We start from the raw sequence: 24,117 nt of genomic DNA, 5'->3' as shown, positions 1-24,117 counted from the left end.
ACTTTGGAAGGCCAAGGCGGGCGGATCACAAGGTCAGGAGATCGATACCATCCTGACTAACATGGTTAAACCCCGTCTCTACTAAAAATACAAAAAAAATTAGCCAGGCTTGGCAGCGGGCGCCTGTAGTCACAGCTACTCGGGAAGCTGAGGCAGGAGAATGGCGTGAACCCAGAAGGCAGAGCTTGCAGTGAGCCAAGATTGCGCCACTGCACTCCAGCCTGGGCGGCAGAACGAGACTCCATCTCAAAAAAAAAAAAAAAAAAAAACAAAGAGGCGGTAGGGAACAGTGGTGGAGACCCTATAACCTTGGTGGAAATGGGAGCCTGCTGCGAAGATTAAACTGCAACTGGGCTTCCAGAGAATCATGAAATAAATGTTGACTTTGTTTTTAATCTTCCAAACCCCAGTTAAATTCAACAAAACTGATTGAGAGTAAAAACAGGTGTAACAGAATGAGACCCTGATCTAAGCAGGCTCTTGAGCCAGCAGCAGGAACAAGGAGGCTGTAGGGCAGCTGTCTGGGTAGGGAAAGGGTGTTTCTCATCCCCTGCTGCGGGGACACCAAAGCTCTGCAGACCAACTGTCCCAGCCTCATCTGCAGGAGAGGAGCAAGGGTGCGGGACTCAGGTGGGAGGGCCCAGGGACCCCTGCCTCAACAGCACAGTGGGGTGAACCTGAGGGGCAGACTGGCCCTTTGCTCCCCTGCGGCAGGCAGCTAATGCAGTTTTTCTAAACCAGTTTACTGGGCCGCAGATATTGTCATCCATGGAGAACTCGAATTGTCAGAATCGCCAAAGATTCTAAAACACAGATGGTGGTGGTTCAGTGGGCTCCACTGGACTCCTCCCCTTGTGACGCTCAGAGGCAAAGGTCCTTTTCCTGATTTCAGGAATGGGGCCAAGAGCGGCCACACGGAAATCACGTGAGCAGGAAGAGAATCATGGCAGTTTGGGGTGAGAACGCTGACTCCTGCGGATTAGAGGGCCCATGCGACGGTCATGGCCAGCCTTAGGGCCGGTGGGCAAGGGTCTGTGGTGGGGTGGACCCCACCTGGGCTTGCATGCTGACCCCGAGAAGCAGCAAGAGAAAGCAGAAGTTGTTTTCTGCCTGTAGTGGAGGATCAGGCGATGCCTTTCCCTGCTGCTTCCTTCTTGGGGCCCTGAGATCCTATTCTCCCTGCAAGAAAACAAAAAGGCAATTAAATGAGCGGGACTAGAAGAGACTGACAGGAGGCCGGCCGCGGTGGCTCACGCCTGTAATCCTGGCACTTTGGGAGGCAAAGGCAGGTAGATCACCTGAGGTCAGGAATTCGAGACCAGTCTAGCCAACCTGGTGAAACCCCGTCTCTACTAAAAATACAAAAATTAGCCGGGCGTGGTGGCGGGTTCCTGTAAGCCCAGCTACTTGGGAGGCTGAGGCAGGAGAATCACTTGAACCCGGAAGGCAGAGGTTTCAGTGAGCTGAGATCACACCACTGCACTCCAGCCTGGACCACAGAGTGAGACTCCATCTCAAAGAAAGAAAAGACTGACAGAGAAACAAATGGGAAAACACAGAGGAAGAAAGGCTATACTAAGCAAGAGCCACAGAGAAAACAAGATTCGAAACAGGAGTGGGGGTAAAGAAAAGGGAGATGTGAGCAGATGCAAGGAAAAGAAGAGGGCAAGCCCCCTTTAGAAAGAGCAAGAAAGCTGGTCAGAGTCAGGGTTCACTGTCTCGGCTTCTGAATCATGTGGCCTGTCCATGGGCTCTCTGGCCCGGCCGGGCCTTCCCTGGGGCCAGGCAGGCTGAAAGCAGGCCTGTGGTCTTCCTCAGAAGGTGAAAGCTTTAGACATGGGGACAAGAAGACAAGGAGAGGAAGCCATTGGAGCAGCAGAGAAGGGGGTGGAGGAAGGTGATCCTCCCTCATGATGAGGAACACGCAGTGGACAATGGGAATAATAGCACCCACTCTAAGGTTATTGAGAATAAAATAAGACAAGGCCTGTGCAGTAGCTACCTCAGCAGCACCCCCCAAGGACTGTTCTGAGAACGGTGATGACAGCCTGCACCATCCAGGGGATCGTGGGGACAGTATGGAGTTGATCCCAGAAGCATATAAGAGGCAGTCAAGATTGACTAGCTGTAGAAAGAAGAGCAGAAAGAGGCCAGAGGTGGTGGCTCATGCCTGTAATCCCAGCACTTTGGGAGGCTGAGGTGGGTGAATCACCTGAGGTCAGGAGTTCGAGACCAGCCTGGCCAACATAGTGAAACCCTGTCTCTACTAAAAATACAAAAATTTGCCAGGTGTGGTGATGCGCACCTATAATCCCAGTTACTCAGGAGGCTGAGGCAGGAGAATCACTTAAACTCAGGAGGTGGAAGTTGCAGTGAGCCAAGATCACACCACTGCACTCCAGCCTGGGTGACAGAGCAAGACTCCATCTCAAAAAAAAAAAAAAAAAGAAAAGAAAAGAAAAGAAAGAAAGAAGAGCGGAAGGAAGACCCAAAGTCTGTTCCTGGATTTCTGTTTTGGGTAACTAGTGGGTGATCATGACAGGGAATAAAGGAAATGTGGATTCTGGGGAGGAAATCAGTTGTTTCATATTATTAACATTTATATCTGGGCAGAAAAGTATAACGGGCCAATAAACATGAACATGTGCTCCTCCTCACCAGTAACTAAAGAATGAAAATGAAAACAAAATCCTTATTTATCGGAATGGGATACAAAATTGAAAATATCCAGTAATGGCAAGGATACAACAGGCATTCTCATACATAGTTGATGGAAGTGTAATGTATAAAACCATTTTGGGGAACAATTTGGAAGGATTTATCTAAAATGTTAATTGTGCTTTCTGTTTGATCCCATCATTCCCCTTTAAGGAATTTATTCTAGAGCTTCCGAAGTTAAAAGCACAAGGCTATTCCCTGAAGCTTGTTTGTATTAGCAAGAACACCTCAATTCCTCCATGATCCAACCATGTGATCTTGGGCAAATTACTTCCCTTGCCTGTGCATCAGTTTCCCCACTTGTAAAAGTGGCACACACACAAAAATAGCACTTAGATCATTCATTTGTTAGGATTAAATGAGGAAATGCAAGACAAGCACTTAGCACGGAGCCTGAGCTGTGATCGGCGCCCAGCTAAGGTTAGCATTCCTATTCCTCTTGCTAGCAGCAGGGGTTCCTGATGGTGCATTAGTGGAGGGACTCTTAGGGAGGAGGGAATAGCTGGGCTTTGGGGGAGCACTGCTGCATGAAGCTGAAAGCCCAGAGCAGACAGGAGAGAAGATGAGTCTGCTTCTAAAGTGCCCACTTCAATCACAGCAGGGAAGGAAGCAGGAGATTCAGAGACAGTCTGGAGAGATGTGTAATGACAGTAGATGAAAAGGAGAGGTAGCTGGGATTCTTTGTTTTTTGATTGGGGATATCTATAAACCAATGAGCCCCAAGGTTCCTGCGGAAAAGTCGGCAGCCTGGCACAGTCCCAGAGTCTTGGGGTGGATTATTTAGTACTCCCTTGCTGCAGAAGTGCACCTGGGCTTCCAGAAGAAGCAGGGGTGAGGAGCGAGGGTGGCAAAAGAATGGCTGGTCTGGAGCTTTGTGCCCTCACAGTGCTGGGAACCCAGTTCAATCATTCTAGGATGACTTTGGGAGCACGCAGGGCCTTGGGCTCCTCAGTAGGAATGGGTCTGTGGCGTCATGAACCTGATTTTGTTCTCAGCAGCTGTGTCACGTGGGGTAATCCGTTGTCTGTACTTGAATTGGGCACAGCTCTTTTGCATTCTATCTGCCCACTTTTCTTACTGTCACTGCTCATGGGCTCAGAACTGCAAAGATGTTCTGGGCCTGAGCCTCTCCTCCCCTCGGTCCCACCAAACCTCCATGCTGTGTAGGGAATCTGGAACGGAGTTGAAGGAGTAAGCAGACACCTTACAGTGCATTTTATGTATTTACAAATAGCTCTTGAAATTTCACCCTTAGAGAGTCCTATGTTTTGGGATTCTACAAGTATTCCTGACAAGTATGTTAACATTCATCAATTCACATCTGTGTGCAAATACATGTAATCCTACTGAATTTCCCTCGGAGCCATGATCAGTTTAGAAAGACAGAGGTTTCATGAGGTGGATGGAGAAGAAGAGGGCAACTTCAGAAGTCATGCCATTCACCAGAGGAAGGCAGGACTCAGTTTCATGATGAGGTAGGGGTTCTCTTTTTCTTTTCTTTTCTTTTTTTTTTTTTTTTTGAGATAGAGTTTCACTCTTGTTGCCCAGGCTGAAGTGCAGTGGCTCCACCTGGGCGCACTGCAACCTCCGCCTCCTGGATTCAAGCAATTCTCATGCCTCAACCTCCCAGTTAGCTGGGATTACAGGCACTCTTCGGCTAATTTTTGTATTTTTAATAGAGACGGGGTTTCACCATGTTGGCCAGGCTGGTCTCAAACTCCTGACTTCAGGTGATCTGCCCGCCCCAGCCTCCCAAAGTGGTGTGAGCCACTGTGCCTGGCCCTCTGACTCTTGAAAAGCCTGGAACCTGGAGCAGGAGAGAGAGTCTCCAAAATAAACCTGACCAGCTCTACAGGGTAGTGGAATCCTGGTAAAATGCAGAGATCGTATGGCTAGGTATGGAAGATCTGCATTCCTGTCTCAACTTTGCGACTTAATAGTTCCATGGACCCAATTCCCCATAGCTAATCTCTCTTCCCTAGGTTATAAAGGAGTCGGTCATGCCTGCCGCAGCGTTTGTTTGAATGTGACTGTGTTTTGAAAAATATTCCCACTGCCACCTAAGCTCAAGCACATTTTTTATCATTACTATTGGAAATATCCCATGAGGGCTGGCCTCAGGCAGGTCAATGTGGGAGCATGTTCTGGACGGCTGAGGCCGGCTGGCCGGCAGCCTTGGCTTCAGGTCTCTCAGAGTCACTCACAGAAGCACTGAAATGACCCACTCATCTTTGTTGAGACCTAAACCTTAAACAGAACAAGTCTAATTGACAGCAAGCTTCCTTCAAGGAGTTTCAATGAACAACTCAGGGCCTGCTGATGCTGGGATAAGATGGACAAAGAACTCTGGGTTTGTGCTTCTGCCCTGAGGAGTGTCTCTGCCAGGGCAGGCAGCCGGGGCCTGTGCGTAGGTCTCTCTATTAAACTGCTTTCTCTTGGGCTGGGCCACAGAGCCCTGATTCACCCCACAGCAGCTCCCAGCCCTGCCAAGAAAATGTGGGATGGGGCCTGCGCTGAGTGCAGAGTGAAGCAGGTGCCCAGTGGGCACAATGTTGCGTGTGCAATAAAGAAATTGTATAGGACTGCCCCTGCTCATGTGGATGGGAGAGAAGATGTAGGCACACAGTGGGGGCAATGCCCACTAGTATGTCGTAAGTGCAGTGGTGGTAGGGTGGGAAGAGCCCTGACCACGAGTTAGACATGAGTTCAAGTCCTTATTCTGCCACCTTCAACCTTTCTCAGTCTCAGTTTCCTCGTCTGTAAAAGCAAGGATGAGACTGCCAGAGCTCTCTGGCCCATGGTTGTTGTGAAGAGTTCTTGGTATTATGATGCACTGTACAAAAAACCTGTCATTATTAATGATGCATTATCAGCATTAATGATACATTGCTAATGATTCAAGTGCTGGAGGGACCACAGTAGAGGTGATGAGATTTGTGTGGCAGTTTGATGATCATGAAGCCTATTGGTAAATGTTCTGAAGATTTTTAGATACAAACGACTACTTGGTTTTACTTCATATCATAGAAGTCAGAGGTAGGAAAAGAGAGATTAATCATCTAATTCAAGCACCTTATTTTACAGACAAGCCGACAGAGGTGGAGCCTAGAGACTCCATTTGATTTCTGTTTGCTTTATGCCATGCTTCTGGCACAGACTAGATGCTCAATGCTTGTGCTCAGTACTAGTTGTTGGTGGTGGTGGTGTTGTTGTTGTTTTTTTTTTTTGAGACGGAGTCTCGCTCTGTGGCCCGGGCTGGAGTGCAGTGGCCGGATCTCAGCTCACTGCAAGCTCCGCCTCCCGGGTTCACGCCATTCTCCTGCCTCAGCCTCCCGAGTAGCTGGGACTACACGCGCCCGCCACCTCACCCGGCTAGTTTTTTGTATTTTTTAGTAGAGACGGGGGTTTCACCATGTTAGCCAGGATGGTCTTGATCTCCTGACCTCGTGATCCGCCCGCCTTGGCCTCCCAAAGTGCTGGGATTACAGGCTTGAGCCACCGCGCCCGGCCAGGTGTTGTTGTTTTGGAGACAGAGTCTCACTCTGGCTGGAGTGCAGTGGTGCAATCTGGGCTCACTGTAATTTCTACCTCCCAGGTTCAAGCAATTCTTGTGCCGCACCCTCCCGAGTAGCTGGGATTAGAGGCACGTGTCACCACACCCAACTAATTTTTGTATTTTTAGTAGAGGCAGGGTTTTACCATGTTGCTCTCAGTCTGATCTCGAACTCCTGGGCTCAGGCAATCCGCCCTCCCTCGGCCTCCCAAAGCACTAGGATTACAGGCACGAGCAACTGCGCTTGGCCATTGTGCTTAGTACTTAATGAGACAGAACTGAATTAATTCCCTCACCTAAGGCTTAGTGAGTGCAGGACTGGGACTCTATGACACTGCATGGTGAGATGGAAGGAGAAGAAAATAGGACCTGAGATCGACGTGCACATGCCCTTTTTCAACAGTCCTCAAAGCATCTGAAATACTTGAAGTGCCTTTTAGATAACATAATTTAACTGCATTACTCTATAAGTAATAAAATGATATAATTATGTCTATGTGTACATACATAGTTTTTTTTTTTTTTTTTTTTTTTTTTTTTTGAGACTGAGTCTTGCTCTGTCACCCAGGCTGGAGTGCAGTGGCCGGATCTCTGCTCACTGCAAGCTCCGCCTCCCGTGTTCAAGCTATTCTCCTGCCTCAGCCTCCCAAGTAGCTTGGACTACAGGCGCCCGCCACCACGCCCGGCTAGTTTTTTGTACTTTTTAGTAGAGACGGGGTTTCACTGGGTTAGCCAGGATGGTCTCGATCTCCTGACCTCGTGATCTGCCCGTCTCGGCCTCCCAAAGTGCTGGGATTACAGGCTTGAGCCACCGCGCCCGGCCCATACATAGTTTTTGGCAAGGGGAGGTGATGAGGAAACAGTAAAGTGATCGTAATTCCTGCTGGTTACACATCCTGAACTGCAAATTTTCAGGTATTTTAGTTTAGAGGTAACTCCTTCTCTTGCTGTTGAAAAAAAAATCCTCAATTTAAAATTAAATAGTTTCTTATAAATATGATATACACACACAGGTACATACATATATACATTTGTATGTATGTATCTATCTAGTCTACATATAATTTGCTTTTTTTTTTTTTTAACTACAAAAACTGTCCTTTCTAGCTGCATAATTAACACTGAGTTTTACTGCAGTGCTTCAACGTCCTTTGCCTGGCTACTTCCTCAAATGACCTAGATCTGTTTTGATCTCTGGATAGGGATCGCATGCTGCCTAGGGAAGATTCTGTATTAGAAATTATTCAGGAGGTCTGGCTGCTTGTCAAAAGTCTTCTGCTCTTTACTACGGACCTTGGTTTTCTCCTTGGGGTTGGGGAAGGCAGGGAACACGTGAACTAGCGTTACTTTACAAACATGTATGTAATCGGGCTTATGATTTGACAGCAACCTTCTAAGTGCTTGCAAATATGAACTTATTTAATCCTCATAACCACCCCATGAGTTGCCATTATTACCCCTTCTTTAATAGATGAGGCTAAATAATTTATTTAAATTCTGCAATAATTTAGGAACCCTTGGAAAAACCCTCTGCTAAAACTAACACCACTCTTTTTTCTTTCTTTCTTTTTTCTTTTTGGTGTAGTTGGCAGGATTTAATACCACTCTTCAATGAAAAAGGAAACTTATCTGATGGCTCTTTCTAATAGTAGATACTCTTAACTTTGGTAGGCGGTCATATACCCCTTGAAGAATTAGATGAGGCTAGGGGCAGCAGCTCACATCTGTAATTCCAGCACTTTGGGAGGCAGAGGAGGGAGGATCACATGAGGTCAGGGGTTCGAGACCAACCCGGCCAATATGGTGAAACCCCCATCTCTACTCAAAATACAAAAATTAGCCAGGCGTGGTAGCAGGCACCTGTAATCCCAGCTACTTGGGAAGCTGGGGCAGGAGAATCACTTGAACCTGGGAGGCAGAAGTTGCAGTGAGCTGAGATCATACCATTGCACTCCAGCCTGGAAGACAAGAGGGAAAGTTGTCTCAAAAAAAAAAAAAAGAATCTGATGAAAGTTTTAGATCCCTTACTTGGAAAATACACCTTCATTGACAAATTAATTTATATCCCAAAGTCATCTGTAGAATCCAAGTGAGAAACAGTTATTATAGTAGAGGAATGCATCAGCACCCTTTGGGAGGAATTACAGCTTCTCTCCATGTGAACTCCAAACCATAGAGAGGGAGAGATTCTGGAATCTGCCTTATGCTCTGGGTGCGACATGCTCCTTCTTTTTCAATTATTCTAGATTAGAAATCATCTGGACAAACGAATAGCCATAGTGGTTATGAAAGGTGAGATTCTTGAGTACTTTCACATTCTGCATTATATATTTCTGCAAATATTTTCCTGTAAGCATGTATTACTATTGTAATCAGACACAACATAAAGAAGAAAACCAAAGTTTGCATTACGGACAATAATAGATTTGCAAAATTTTGTGCATACAAAGATATTCACTGCTGTTTTGCTTGCAGTTCTCCTACATGGCCTCGGTAGAGGAGAGGCTAACTCAACTATGGTGCCTCCTTCACTGGATTGCTGTGTGGCTGCTAAAACACCTGCAGGGTACCTGTGAATGTGCCAAGAGAGCCTCAGATACATTGTTAGGAGAATAAAGCAAGATGTAAAATGGTGTAGAGGGTACTACAATTTTGTGGAGGGTAGAAAAAGGAATATTAGTTGATGCATCGAATACCTTTAGGAGGACCAGAAAAACCTGGCAAGAGTGATTGTCTCTAGAAGGTCTGAGCAGTAAGGGAGGCTTGCTGTTCACTCTGTACCCTTTCATACCTTTGAAATTTGTTCAATTTATGAATTACCTATTCAATAAATAGATAAAAATTTGTAAAAAGAAAGAGACTTTAGGGCCGGGCGCGGTGGCTCAAGCCTGTAATCCCAGCACTTTGGGAGGCCGAGAGGGGCGGATCACGAGGTCAGGAGATCAAGACCATCCTGGCGAACACGGTGAAACCCCGTCTCTACTAAAAAGTACAAAAAACTAGCCGGGCGTGGTGGCAGGCGCCTGTAGTCCCAGCTACTTGGGAGGCTGAGGCAGGAGAACGGCATGAACCCGGGAGGCGGAGCTTGCAGTGAGCTGAGATCCGGCCACTGCACTCCAACCTGGGGGACAGAGCGAGACTCCGTCTCAAAAAAAAAAAAAAAAAAAAAAGACTTTAAACATCATTGAGAATCACCTCCCTGTTATCTAAGAGTTTTCTTCCTACCATAGAACCCTGCATAGTCTGTCCTTTTTGCCTGGAGCACCCTTCTATACCCCAACCCAGCCTGCGGATCTCAGCTCAGTTGAGGGTTTCTCATCAAGGATATCTCCGGCCTCCCATGATAGCTCAAACACCCTTTTATCTGCTTTTGTAACATCCAATGGACCTTTCCATCAAACACTTTCCCAGTTGCAGTTTTACATACACTCCTGTGATTGTTCAATTCATGTTTGTCTCTCCCCATGAGGTATAAGCTACATGAGAGAAGGGTCTTTGATTTTGCTCACCACTATATCCATAAAATTTGGAACACACGAATGTACTTGGTGCACTGGTATGGAGTAGGGTAAATAGTGAATGAATGGGGGGGTATATGTGCCAGTCACCACCTCTACTACTGGTCATCAGGCCTGTTCTTAATTATTATTTAAAAATTAATTTAAACATTTTTATCTATTTATTTATTTATTTTGAGACCAGGTTATGAAACTGGCTAATTTTTATTTTTTGTTTCTTTTTTGTTTGTTTGTTTCAGATGGAGTCTTGCTCTGTCTCCCAGGCTGGCGTGCAGTGACATGATCTCAGCTCACCGCAACCTCCGCCTCCTGGGTTCAAGCAATTCTCCTGCCTCAGCCTCCCAAATGCTGGGATTACAGACACATGCCACCACGCCCAGCTTATTTTTATATTTTCAGTTGAGACAGGGTTTTGCCATGTTGCCCAGGCTGATGTCAAACTCCTGGGCTCAAGTGATCCACCTGCCTCAGCCTCCCAAGGTGTGAGCCACTGCGCCAGACCAGCCTGCTAATTTTCTTTTTTTAGAGACAGAGTCTCTCGCTAGGCTGGAGGGCGGTAGCGTGATCTTGGTTCACTGCAGCTTCAAACTCCTGGGCTCAACTGATCCTCCCACCTCTGCCCCTCAAAGTGCTGGGGTCTCAGGCATGAGCCACAGTGCCAAGCCAGGCCTGTTGTTAAACATCTGAGAACCAGGATCTCACAACTCCCTCGAGCTGTCCATTGTACCTTTAAATTCCTCTCATGTTGGTAATTTCAGCTCATATTGAGCTCAACTGAGTCTTTGTGGCTTTCACCCACTGGATTTAATTCCACCTCAGTAACACAGAGAGCAGGACTAATCCTCTTTCCTATGATTGCTTTTAAAATATTTGAGCATATAGAGTTTCCTTTTTACCTAACTATGAATCTTACATTCTTTCAGCCACTACTAACGGACTGAAAGCCATTACTAACTCTCCTTGAGAGTGGGGAAGATGTCACCTACATTTCTGTTATCTGTAGCCCTCAGCTCTGGGTTTGGCTTAGTATATGTTGTTTGGATAGAATCATTTTTTATATGGCATCTTTTATATTACTTACCCTGAACATGTTCCACTTTGCCTCTTAAAATATTGGCCAAAATGCTGGACAAATATCATAGCTTCAGTCTCCCCAGTGCACCTTCTTTCCATTGTCCATAACTCTAGTAATGCCAACTAAGATCCCATGAGCTTTGGGGGCAGCCATTGATGACACATAATCAGCCTTGTTCATGCTGCTCTCCTTCTTTCTGTTGTTCAGAGCTCCTGTTTCTACCCTAGAGCATTACTGTATGTTGGCCCTTATGTATTAAAATCCTGCACTCGACTGCTCCCAGGCTCATTAGAATGGCTAATGTTATAATGTTGACTTGTTTTTCAGACTCTCCAAAGCCAGACCAACAGCTTCACAAAACACCGTGAGTTCCACACCAAGAATGACATCACCATTAAAAAATAGGTCCATTTGGACCTACGTGTCACAGCAAATACTATTTGGGGCCAACCCACAATGGTTCCCTCTACAACACCTTTACTCAGTGAGTATCTCCAGAGACGAAAGGAAAACTTGAAGGTTTGAGCTTCAAGTGAGAGTTTTTTTTTTTTTTTTTTTTTTTGAGGCGGAGTCTCGCTCTGTCGCCCGGACTGGAGTGCAGTGGCCAGATCTCAGCTCACTGCAAGCTCCGCCTCTCGGGTTTACGCCATTCTCCTGCCTCAGCCTCCCGAGTAGCTGGGACTACAGGCGCCCGCCACCTCGCCCGGCTAGTTTTTGTATTTTTAGTAGAGACGGGGTTTCACCGTGTTAGCCAGGATGGTCTCGATCTCCTGACCTCGTGATCCGCCCGTCTCGGCCTCCCAAAGTGCTGGGATTACAGGCTTGAGCCACCGCGCCCGGCCAAGTGAGAGTTTTTTTAAAGGCCAGCCTCTTTACTCATCAACCCTGCTGCTCAGAACTCTGATGAGACCCATTCTCGAGAGCTCTTATAATGCTGAATCTAAGCTCTTAGCATCAGATGACTCCTGGGTAATGTGAGCACAGGCACATCATTGCTAATGTGCGCAGTGCTTGGCAGAACGCCACAAGGCCGATATGTCGAGTGTAGCTTCTCAGTCTCTTAGCCAAGATCAACCGCAGAACCAGTCAATCTCCAACATCGTAATAACTCCTCTGTGGGGAACATAGCCTGAGCTGGTAAGGGGACAGATGCAGTGATTTAGTTTCTTTTTCCCATATTCAGCTTTCATGAGCCATATGACAAATGAGCAAAGGATCAGAGCATGCTGGGAACTAATGAACCAGAGGGGAAAATTCATTTAATGACTTAAGTGTGTTTTATCTAATGTGAAATGTAGGTCAATTCACTATAAATTTATTCATAGGGATTATTTGTCCTTAGCCTGATTACATGGCATGTGCTGCAAGATTCAGCCCTGTGTAAAACAGAACAGGCCTTGCCTGTCTGTCTCCATCCTTACCTTCCCCCAGCATCCATTCCCCTCACACACACACACAGGGTGGCAGGAATCTAGCAATATCCATCAGTGCTTGTCTCAACAGATAAGACTGATTTCAAACTATTCAAAACACTGATTTGGGGCTGTTCATTTTATTTTTTCCAATGGGGTCTCACTGTGTCTCCCAGGCTGCAGTGCAGTGGCACAGTCATAGTTCACTGCAGCCTCAACCTCCTGGGCTCAAGTGATCCTCCCACCTCAGCCTCCCAATAGCTGAGACTACAGGTGCACCCCACTACACCTAGCTAATTTTATTTTTTTCTTTCATAATTGAGATTTTGTTGATTGAGGATCAGTACAGACAATTCTTAACATACATAACAAAAATCTAAAAAGCCATGTATTGCAATTCATTTTTAAAGTTATTCCAGTGACTTCCCAGCTTGAAATTCTGAAGCAAATTTTCCTTAAGAGGCTATCAGGCACCAGTATCTTCACATGTTGATAAGCTGTTACATACATCCCACCAATTCACAACTGGAATAGCGTGTACCCTACATATTCAAATTTTTAATATTTCACAGTACAGTAACAAAGTTATTAGGAAATCAGGACTACCACAACCAAAGTTGCAGATTGCACATAATTCTCACAGGGAGAGCCATAAACAAAGAGTGGTTTTCTTTAGGAAGCAATTCTACTAAAAAACAACATGGGAATAGAAGTAATTTAAAATGTTCAAGACATTAAATGCAGGACTGACTCCATATTGCCATTTAATATGCTTTGTATTACAGGATATGAAAACTAACCCCCCACCTATGGAATGTTAAGCTGATACCAGAGACAGTCAAAGCTTCCCATAATTCAATATCCCACACTATTTTCTGGTTATACCAAAAAATTAACAACCAGCAAATGATTTCACCTCTTTAAAAAAAGCATTTACACTTAAAAAATGGGATGAGATGGGATTCCCTCCCTCTCAAAAATGTTTCTAGAGCTACTAAAAAGCTTGTATTTACAAAATAGTTGATAAAAATATTCCTCTGGATGGTACCAGAAGGGAGACGGAGACCACTGATAAGACATGGTGTATGGCGTTCATCAAACTTGGCTTCCTTCTCTTCTGCTTCATCAGGGAGGCTCTCCTCAGTTTTCGTTTCACTGTTTTCTGCAGGTAAATCGTCCTAAGTTTCTTGATTAGCCACTTCAGCCTGTTTTCCCTTTGCTCCCCTTTTCCCTTTTGTTTGCATTTTTTTATCTGAAGATTTATCCTTCGCTGCTGCCTTTTTTGGCTTCACTTTCACTTTTGCAGGAGGTTTAGCTGACAACCGCGCCGATCTCCTCTTGGGCTCTTCCTTGGCAGCCCCTTAGGTGGAGCCGACCTTCCTCTTGGGCATCCTGGTGGCGAGGAGGGCACGTGCCGTGCCAGGTGCCTGCGGGCCATGGCACACCAAGAGCCTTCTCGAAGCTGGGCTGCCTGTCCGCTGCCACTTCTCCCTCCGCCCGAGCTGCTGGGACCCACAGCGAAGGTGGTGGGAGAACGGAATGGAACTGGAATGGGAGCCCGCCTCCTAATTTTCTAATTTTTGTAGAGATGGGGTTTTGCCATGTTGTCTAGGCTGGTCTCAAACTCCTGGGCCCAAGCTACCCTCTTGCCTTGGCCTCCCAAAGTGCTGGGATTGTAGGCTTGAACAACCATGCCCATTTTATTACATTTTTGGAAACACTTGGAAAAATCTAAAAGCTGGACACCTACACAGAAATTCAGACGTATTGCTGAGTAGAGTCCAAAAGAAAAATTAGACAAGAAGGAGAGAATTTCATCACTCTGTTGGTCCAGCCAGGTATGTGTCACCAGAGAGACAAATTTATCAAACTCAACAACCAGGGAATGAGTCTTGGGAGGTTTGGCTAGCAACGGTTTCTCAACTCTAAGAAACCCAAGATAACAATCTTAGGGCACTTGTCATCACCGTCATTGTTGTTATTATTTTGTAAAATGCAAATTAGTAACTGAACAGGTCAGCTTGCATTCATGTCTCGTTCGCTTCCTTAGCTTCATTACCTCTTAGAATAAAAAAGAATGTTCAGTGCTTGGTCCTAAAAGATAGGGGTCGTAAAGCAATTTGAAGGAAGATTTGAACAAAGGCTTAAAAAAAGACATCGATTCAAAATAAATGACCACAAGATCATATTTGGGGAGGAAAAATGTGTGAGGACCTAGTTCACATCGGTATAATTTGTGGTTTACTGCAGCAATGTGAAAGTCATCATCAAAAATCATCTTTCTGACTCAGAGAAGAGAATAATGAAATTGTAAGCTTCTTTTTCTTTTCTAAGTTTAGCATTGATTTTAGAAGAAACATATAGGGAAATGCTAAGAAACATTAACTTTCTTTTTGAGACGGAGTCTTGCTCTGTCTCCAGGCTGGAGTGCAATAGCATGATCTCGGCTCACTGCAGTCTCCACCTCCTGGGTTCAAGCGATTCTCCCGCCTCAGCCTCCCGAGTAGCTGGGATTACAGGCACATGCCACCACGCTCGGCTAATTTTTTCTTGTATTTTTAGTAGAGACAGGGGTTTCACCATGTTGGCCAGGATAGTCTTAATCTCTTGACCTTGTGATCCACCTACCTCGGCCCTCCAAAGTGCTGGGATTACAGGCGTGAGCCACCGCGTCCGGCCAGGAGCACTAACTTAACATTGAGCACCTAGCAAGTAAAGCCAAATGTCATACTTTTTCCCATGCCATTTTCATCTCCAAAACAAAGAACAAGATAATCTTTTCATAATTCTGTAAATTCTAATGCGTTTTACAGGGGAAAACAAAGAATGCAACTTTTTTTTTTTTTGAGACAGGGTCTCTTTCTGTTACCCAGGCTGGAGTGCAGTGGCACAATCACTGCTCACTGCAGCCTTGAACTCCTGACCTCAAGCAATCCTCCCACTTCAGGCTCCTAAGTAGCTGGTACTACAGGCATGCGCCACCTCACCCAGCTGATTTTAAATTTTTCTGTAGAGACAGGGGTCTCCCTATGTTGCTCAGGCTGGCCTCCAACTTCTGGGCTCAAATAATTTTTTGTTTCATGTGTTTCTAGTTAAGAAATGAGACCATTAGGTTAAATGCACTCTCCTTATCTTCCCTAGGAATCATGATTTAGTTTCCCTTTTTTTTTTTTTTTTTTTTGTAGAAAACAATGGAGAGGCCAGGCTCAGCGGCTCGCCTGTAATCCCAGCACTTTGGGAAGCTGAGGTGGGAGGATCACTTGAGCCTAGGAATTCAAGGTGACAACGAACTATGATCACACCACACTGCACTCCAGCCTGGGTGACAGAGTGATACCCCGTCTCCAAAAAAGCAAAATAAAATAAAATAATAAAACAGAAAACAGTGGAGAACTCTAAAAAACCTTCAAAGTAACTTCTCAAGTCCTATAAAAAGACTTAAATTGCATTGTTCCTAGATGACGGGGGTTTGGAATGTAAGTAATAATAATGTCCTATGTTTGTTTGAAATTTTATAGTTTATAATGTGCTTTCACTCATACTATTTTATCTGATTCTCATATTGCCCTGTGATTCTCAGAAGAGCTTCATCTTGCATGAGGGCTTGGGTTCTGTAGTCACCATGGAAGGTGAAATCACATACACTTAACATCTCCTGACCATGAAATAGAGGATACATAATTTTGTGTCTATGTAAATAAGTTCGTTTGCCTTAGAGGCCAGGATATACCAAAACCTCCACAACTTAAAACCCAATGAGGGGGCTGGGCGCAGTGGCTCACACCTGTAATCCCAGCACTTTGAGAGGCCAAGGCAGGTGGATGACTTGAGGACAGGAGTTTGAGAATAGCCTGGCCAACATGGTAAATCCCTCTCTTCCAAAAAAATACAAAAATTAGCGGGCACGGTGGCACATGCCTATAAATCCCAGCTACTCAGGAGGCTGAAGCAAGAGAATCGCTTGAATCCAGAAGGCGGAAGTTGCAGTGAGCTGAGATCACACCACTGCACTCCAACCTGGGCAACAGGGTGAGACTCCATCTCAAAAACAAAAACAAAAACAAAACAAAACAAAACAAAACAACCCAATGAGGGACACTAAGACCTGATAATAAGTGAGGGTTCCATGTCTCCTATCTCACCCTCACTTCAGGGCACAGGCTCATTGAGAGGAATGGCTAGTGTAATTGCCCAGCCTGTTTAGATTCTTATTCTTTCCCTCTCTTTTTTTGTCAAGGGTTTATTTGAATTGATTAGGGTCCAGTCAGAAAAACAGAAACCATTCTAGGTATTCAAACAGAGGAGCTTTATTACCCGGAAATAGTTGCACAGGGGATAGGAATGTCCAGAAGAGAGTTAAGAAGCTGATATGGTTTGGCTATGTCTTCATCCAAATCTCACCTTGAATTGCCGTAATCCCCACGTGTCAGGGGCAGGGCCAGGTGGAGGTAACTGAATCATGGGGGAAGTTTCCCCGCTATTGTTCTCCTGGTAGTGAATACGTCTCACGAGATCTGAGTTCCCCTGCACGAGCTCTTTCGCCTGCCGCCATGTAAGATGTGCTTTGCTTTCCCTTCACCTGTCACCATGATAGTGAGGGCTCCCCAGCCATGTGGAACTGTGAGTCCAGTAAACCTTTTCCTTTATAAATTACCCAGTCTCGGGTATGTCTTTACTAGCAGCGTGAGAATGGACTAAAACGGAAGCCGAATAAAAGACAGTGAAGCAACCCAGCCATTCCTGATTTCTGAAAGCCTCTGCCAGCCCTCGGCTGGAGGAAATTACACCAGCACTAGGGGCTGGGATCACTGAAGTTAAGCTGGAACAAGGTAGGCCTGTTCAGCAAGAACTGGAGCCATAAAGGAAATGCAGTCACTACTAGAGAAGCCACCCAAGAAGAGAAGAACGAGGAGAAATACTTGAGACTTTCTTCCTGCCCTCCAGTAGATTCCACAAATTCCCACGTTACTGCAGCTGGTGCTCTTTTGCAGGCACCATTTCCTGGCTGGAGGCCAACTGACACAGTCCATTACATCATCTCCAGGTAGAATAACACTGCATCCAGGAAGGAGAAAACATGTGCATGACCTCAGCTATTACCATTGCCTGTACTACCCTGGCTAACCAGGAGGTCCTGAGTCTGTCAATATAACCTTTTCATTACTGCTACAACCATCATTTGAGAAAGCCAATACATTAAGGCTATCCATAACCAAGGAATCTCACTCCTGCCCACTGGTGTCTTCTGTAGGTGGATCACAGCTGGAAGCCAGCAGAAAGGGCATCTGTCAGATGCAGCCCATGGGGGTCAGCCCCCTTGCCCAAGACACAGCAGATGAAGGGTGAGGAGTGGAGCTGAGGACAAATAGCAGGTCCAGCACTATAACTAAATTCTCTTTGTGCTAATTGTACCCCTGAATTCCTGCACGTTAAATGGGCATATGATGTGTCACCACTGTACATATTGCCACTTCCAATTGATACTTGAGGAAACTAAGATTCGGGTTAAATAATTTGTCCAAGATTACAGAGGTAAGAAGTCCTGGAGGTCCTCTGATTCTGATATCTAAGGCTTTTGCCACAACCCCTGATTCCTTTCATACGGATATGTTGGAAAAGGACTAGGACATCTGAGGTTTTAAAACCGCTTTTATATACTCTTAGAACTCTACTAATCCAGGGGATTTTAAACGGAGTACTCAAGCTCTGAGGTCCACAGACTATTTCAAGGACAGAGTCAACAGGACCCCAAGATCCACCCTCCACTTCAAACCTTGTGGCAATCTAATCTGGCATGTCTCAGGATTCTAAGGAAAATTTTAAGAAAATGATTCTGCTAAAAGAATAAAATTGTGTTCTAGTTGATCTCTCCTAAATGAAATAGTTATGGCTCAGAGAGGGTCTAGTTAACAGCAGGCTTAAACCCAGACTTATACCCAGGTGTTCCCGCTTGTTACTCAAGGCTCTTACCAGTGAATCGTGCTTTATGCTTACTAACAGATAGTGAGGCAAGAGAAAGGGAGAAGCAACAGGGAAAGGCAGGAGAAAGATAGACATCAAGCAGAAAGATGGCAAAAGGAAAAAAAAAAAACAGAGACCAAGCAGGAAGATGGCAAAAATGCCATTGCGTTTTTGCACTTGAGGCAAAAACAAAGGTAGCTGTCAGAAATCTGGCCGGTTCGTGGAAGGGCTAAGTGAAATCAAGAATAATCATCAAAAAGTGAAAACAATCCAAATGTTTATCAGCCGATGAACAGATAACACATGTGGACTATCCACATGGTGGAATCCTATTTAGTCATAGATACTGATCCGTGCCACAACATGGGTGCCCCTCAAAAACATGCCGCTCTCAGGCCTGTAATCCCAGCACTTTGAGAGGCCAAGGCTGGTGAATCACAAGGTCAGGAGATCGAGACCATCCTGGCCAACATAGTGAAACCCCATCTCTATTAAAAATACAAAAATTAGCCAGGTGTGGGGGCGCATGCCTGTAGTCCCAGCTACTTGGGAGGCTGAGGCAAGAGAATTGCTTGAAACAGGGAGTTGGAGGTTGCAGTGAGCTGAGATCGCACCACTGTACTCCAGCCTGGTGACAGAGCGAGATTCGGTCTCAAAAAAACAAAAAACAAAAAACCATGATATGAAGTGAAAGAAGCCAGACACAAAAGACTACACATTGTTTGATTCCATTTATGTGGAATGTCCAAAATAGGCAAATTTGCAGAGACAGAAAGTAGATTAGTGATTGTCAGGGGCTGAGAGTACGAACAAAGAATGCCTGCAAAGAGACCTAAGGTTTCTTTTATGCATGATGGAAAATGTGCTAAAAACTAGATTGCAATAATGGGTGTACAACTCTGTAAATTTACTAAAAATCATTAGATTGTACACTTAAAATGAGTTAATTTTATACCTCAATAAACTAATTTTTTTGTTTTCTGAGACAGAGTCTCACCCTGTTACCCAGGCTGGAGTGCAGTGGCACGAACATGGCTCACTGTAGCCTCAAATTCACAGGTTCAAGCCATTCTCCCACCTCAGCCTCCCAAGTGGCTGGGACCGCAGATATGTGCCACCACACCCAGCTGATTTTTTGTATTCGTTTGTGGAGATAAAGTTTTACCAGGAGGCTGGACTCAGACTCCTGGACTCAAGGCACCCACCTGCCTCGGCATCCCAAAGTGTTGGGATTACAGGCGTGAGCCACTTTACCAGGCCAAAATTAAATTTTTCTTAAAAAAATAAAATAAAACAAAGACAGACTCTAGCCTGTGGTCTTGATGGCACACAAAACTTGCACAATAAAATCTCATAAGAAAAAAAAATCTTGCAATGGCTATTGAGGTGGGTGAGGTGTGGCCATTCTACTATTCCTGTGTCGAGTCACACAGGTCACCTGCCTTCACGCCTGATAATGGATCTGTCATGTGGTACAACTGGGTTCTGAGATTGCCCAACACTTTTGTGTCCTGGCTTTACAGACTATAAAAGCTACATAGATGCAGATTTGGGGTGAATACAGTATGAGAATAACAAAGTTATTGTTACATCATATCTCTTGGCACCCCTCATTGTAATGATCTGCATACTAGTCTGTATTCCTTTCTAGACTGTAAGTTCCATGAGAGCAAGAACTATAACCATCTCATTCACTGTTTTTCTCTCCACCACAGAGCACAGGCCTGGTTCGTGGTCTGTTCTAAATAACCATTTGTTTAAGTAATGTATTATTTATTTTGTATTATTATTATTATTTTGAGATAGGATCTTGCTCTGTCGCTCAGGCTGGAGTGCAGTGGTGTAATCATGGCTCACTGCAATCTCCTCCAACAGAGCACAAGCTATCCTCCTGCCTTAGCTTTCCAAGTAGCTGGGGTCAAAGTCATGCACCACCATGCCCAGCAAATGTTTACGTTTTTTTTTTTTGTGGAGATGAAGTCTTCCTATGTTGCCCAGGCTGGTCTTGAACTCCTGGGCTCAAGCAATCCTCTTGCCTTGGCCTCCCAAAGTACTGGGATTACAGATGTGAGCCACTGAGCCATCCTAAGAATTTTTTAAATTATTGGGAACTCTCTAAAAAAAGTAGTGATGCTGATTCAATGATCATAAATTAATCTAACTACCTTGTATTTGGGAACACAAGCACATTCCTACATGTAATTTTATTTAATCTTCACAGCATCCCTGTTAAGCAGATATTACAGGTAGATAGCTCAGAAAGCTGAAGTGATTTAGTTCAAGGTGGTGCAGAAGGAATTCAAATTGAGGTTTCCTGATGCTAAGTCCCAGAGCAGTTTCATTTCACCTGAGTTTCACACAAGCAGAGATGGGCTCCTCAACTTTTGATAAGGTTGCAGTCCCCATAAACCCATCAAAAGCTGAACATATCATAAATCAAAAATGCATTTAATATACCTAGCCCACAGAACCTCATAGCTTAGCCTCATCCACAGTTGGGCTAAATCCTCTAACAAAAAGCTTATTTTATGAGAAAGCATTAATATTTCCTGTAATATATTGAATACTACACTGAAAGTAAGAAACAGAATGGTTGTATGGGTACTCGAAGTACAGTTATTATGTTACTATTTCAACTTGGTTCTAAAGTGATGATGCAACTTAAAATTTTTCAACATTGCCTTCAAATCACTGTAAAGTCGAAAAATCTTAAGTAGAACCATGGCAAGTCAGGATCTGTGTGTATGTTGCTTTAGATTTCTCTGATGATTCGTATCAAACATACATAAAGGGACTATGACTGAAAAGTTCAATACTTTTTATCAGGAAATGACCATAACTGCTTAGTGATTTTTAAAAATTCGTTGATAAATAGAGTCAAAATGTGGAGTGGACCACAGAGGTCTCAGGGGAATAGCTATCAAATGAAGGATAATTTTTATATGTCAGAAATCTGTTCTCCAACTCCTGAGCTCAAGTGATTGGTCCACCTTGGCCTCCCAAAGTGCTAGGATTACAGGTGTGAGGCAGAGGTTGCAGTGAGCCAGGATCTCACATCTGCACCCCAGCCTGGGCCACAGAGCCAGACCCTGTCTCATGAAAAAAAAAAAAAAAAAAAGGAATCTGTTCTAGGAAAAGACTGAACCAGGAATAACTGCCTATGAAGGCTTAAGCTTGATACTCCTAAAATTTTATTAAATTCTCTTAAAGAAAGAAAATAAACTACACTGGATACTTTACTGAGCAACTTTTAATAAAAGTATATGATAAACCTAACAATGACCACAAACATGGATGAAGAGATGCAAACTTCCAAGAGTGGTTGTAACTGCCTTGGACATTATTATTCCTTTTGATTATCCACCCTTGGTGAGTGGTTCTCACCATGCTGAGGAAACAAAAGCTTCCTTCTTCAGCTCTCCTCTATTCTTGCCTCCCACAGTTAGCTGCTTCTACACAGCCAGTGCCTGGAACGGTTCTATCATTCTCTTACTTTCCTCCCTTCCTTCTCCCTCGTGTGGTCTACTGAGTCCCACTAGAGCCTTAAATATGCTCATTTTTTAATCTTTGAGTAAGCTATTCAAGAATAATGAAACCTCATGCCTTTAATCCCAGCATTTTTGGAGTCCAAAGAGGGTGGATCACCTGAGGTCAGGAGTTCGAGACCAGCCTAGCCAACATGGTGAAACCCCATCTTTACTAAAAATACAAAAAAAAAAAAAAAAAAAAAAAAAACTAACCAGGTGTGGTGGCATGTGCCTGTAATTTCAGCTATTCAGGAGGCTAAGGCAGGAGAATTGCTTGAACCCGGGAGGCAGAGGTTGCAGTGAGTAGAGATCGTGCCACTGCACTCCAGCCTGGTGACAGAGTGAGACTCTGTCTCAAAAATAATAATAATAATAATAGTAATGAAACCTTTTGATATTATTGCTCTTACTGAAGATAGAAAAAGAAAAGTATAACCAACCTTGTATTCCTACAAAAGAGTGAGGCCCCAGGTGTCAGGCGCAGTGTTAGGGCCATGTCAGTTTCCATCTCAGGTCGCCAGAGATCTGGGTCAAGGATTTGCTTCCTCCTGTGTTCTTTCTTAGCAAAAGCATAGTTTATTAGAAGTCTAGATGCTCAGGGTTGGAGAAAATTACCAATATGATTGTGTAAAAACTCTCTCTGTTTTTTTCCTCTACTCCCATGCCACAACAATCATCAACACAGAAGACTTCTGTGACCAAATGTATGGGGGTTTTGCCCCAACACCAAGCAGGGGACACCAGCTCGGTATTCTCTAGTTCATTTCCAACACTGCCTGGAGATGATATCAGATCCCATAGGTTGCAGGCTCAGTCCCCAAGACTGCCCCCCTCAACACATACCAGTCACATGTCTGGGCCTCTGGAACTTCTGACCAACTGGTTTCAAGTTGGGACTCCCACAACTCCCTTTTGGGTTGGATTAATTTGCTGAAGTGGCTCACAGAACTCAGGGAAACACTTACATTTACCAGTTTATTATAAAGGATGTTGCAAAGGATACAGATGAAAACATGCATAGGGCAAGGAATAGGGGAAGGGGCACAGAGCTTCCATGACCCCCCTGCCTGGGTGCCACCCTCCAGGAACCTCCACGTGTTCAGCTATCCAGAAGCTCACTGAACCCTCTTGGGTTTTTAGGGAAGCTTCGTGATGTGAGCATTCGTTCCCCCAGGGAACAGGGCAGGACCCTCTCACGGGAGGGTCTTAGGACCCACAATCAGAAAGGTGGGCGAACATTAGAGTCCGGCCTTGGAGCAGGCGAAAGGAGGGCAGGAGACGGTCAGAGGCTGCCACTGCAGCCTCACACACCCAACATTATAAGAAAAGACTGCAACAAGGGCTGTGGGGGTAGTGATGATTAATACTGAGTGTCAACTTGATTGGATTGAAGGATGCAAAGTATTGATCCTGGGTGTGTCTGTGAGGGTGTTGCCAAAGGAGATTAACATTTGAGTCAGTGGGCTGGGGAAGGCAGACCCACCCTTAATCTGGGTGGGCACAATCTAATCAGTTGCCAGCATGGCTAGACTATAAGCAGGCAGAAAAATGTGAAGAAAGACTGGCCTAGCCTCCCAGCCTACATCTTTCTCCTGTGCTGGATTCTTCCTGCTGTCGAACACTGGACTCCAAGTTCTTCAGTTTTGGAACTTGGACTGGCTCTCCTTGCTCCTCAGTCTGTAGACAGCCTATTGTGGGACCTTGTGATCGTGTGAGTTAATAGTTAATAAACTCTCCTGACTAATACAGGGGTTATGAGCCAAGAACCGTGGATGAAAACAAACATATATCATAACACCATAATAGTTCCGATCAATTTCAAAATATATTTCCAATATGTTAATCCCCACATCCTATCCCTTTAATTCCAAAAAGATTCTGGGAAAAGTGTCCTCACACCAATCGATCTCGGACCTCAAAACATCTAGGCAAGCCTTGGAGATTATCCAAACTCAGATATATCACTTCATATTTTTACAACATAATTCATGTTTCTCTGGAGCTCTCAAGAATTTTACTTTCCCTTTTGCCATCAGCCTTATGTCACAGGGGCAAAAAGATGGGGGAAAAAAGGTGACTTTTTCTGACTTGATTTTCTTCTTTCTTTCTTTTGATATTTCCAACAGCTTTATACTATGGCAGCCGATAAACGATTAAAAACAAAACATCAAAAATGACCTGAGACCAACAAATGAAGAGCAAGAGTCAGAGGAAACCCAAAGCGACTCCATTTCCCTGATGCAAACTTCACCCTTCTCTGAATGGCCCCCTCCCACTTGTTTCCTGACCTCAGCACTAACTTTACTCAACAAAGGAGACTTCTGATTCTTTTACATCTGTTATTCCCACCCTT

At 44.7% G+C, this 24,117-nt stretch overlaps 1 pseudogene; it reads right to left on the bottom strand.

Moving 5' to 3' along the window:
* Positions 1 to 1,123: 1,123 nt before the first annotated feature.
* Positions 1,124 to 13,667, bottom strand: LOC115897559 (annotated as a pseudogene).
* Between the last annotated feature and the right edge of the window lie 10,450 nt (positions 13,668 to 24,117).

The sequence above is a fragment of the Rhinopithecus roxellana genome, chromosome 5, assembly GCF_007565055.1.
Source record: "Rhinopithecus roxellana isolate Shanxi Qingling chromosome 5, ASM756505v1, whole genome shotgun sequence".
NCBI lineage: Eukaryota > Metazoa > Chordata > Mammalia > Primates > Cercopithecidae > Rhinopithecus > Rhinopithecus roxellana.
The sequence above is the reverse complement of the archived record's forward strand: the minus strand, read 5'-3'. Positions and strand labels throughout refer to the sequence as shown.